Source organism: Penaeus monodon, chromosome 22, assembly GCF_015228065.2.
Source record: "Penaeus monodon isolate SGIC_2016 chromosome 22, NSTDA_Pmon_1, whole genome shotgun sequence".
Classification (NCBI taxonomy): domain Eukaryota; kingdom Metazoa; phylum Arthropoda; class Malacostraca; order Decapoda; family Penaeidae; genus Penaeus; species Penaeus monodon.
Window position 1 is genome coordinate 19,943,131 of NC_051407.1, and position 469 is coordinate 19,943,599.

Here is a 469-nt window from a genome sequence, read left to right on the forward strand (position 1 = left end):
ATTCAGTGTCTATATGAAACCAGCCACAAACGGGGGCAAAACCCCCCACAAATTTAAAAAAAGCTTCAGCATTTAGCAAAAATTCTCCCCCCCTCAACTGCTCCGACAAACGCAACTGGAAAACTTGAAGAGAAAAACAAAGAGCTTCAGCAAAAGGGATTTTTTAAAAAAGGTTAAAAAAGTCAAAGGGAAATGTCTGCTTTTTAGTACACATTAAATTTTTTTTTGAATTCTTATTATCTTCTGTATTTTTACTAGCATTTTTTTTATTAATGCTTTGCCCATGAACAGACATCCAAGGTTTAGAGAGTGGTTGTCTTCCGCCCGAGTCAACCAAACCCAAACTCAGGATTTTCCCGAGCGAGGCCATGACACAAGTACAAACAGTCCGGGGAAGGACACCCAAAGCATGAAGGAACTGGAAAACCATTTAAAGGTTTTATGAAGGGAAAGATTAAAGTCTTTCAAC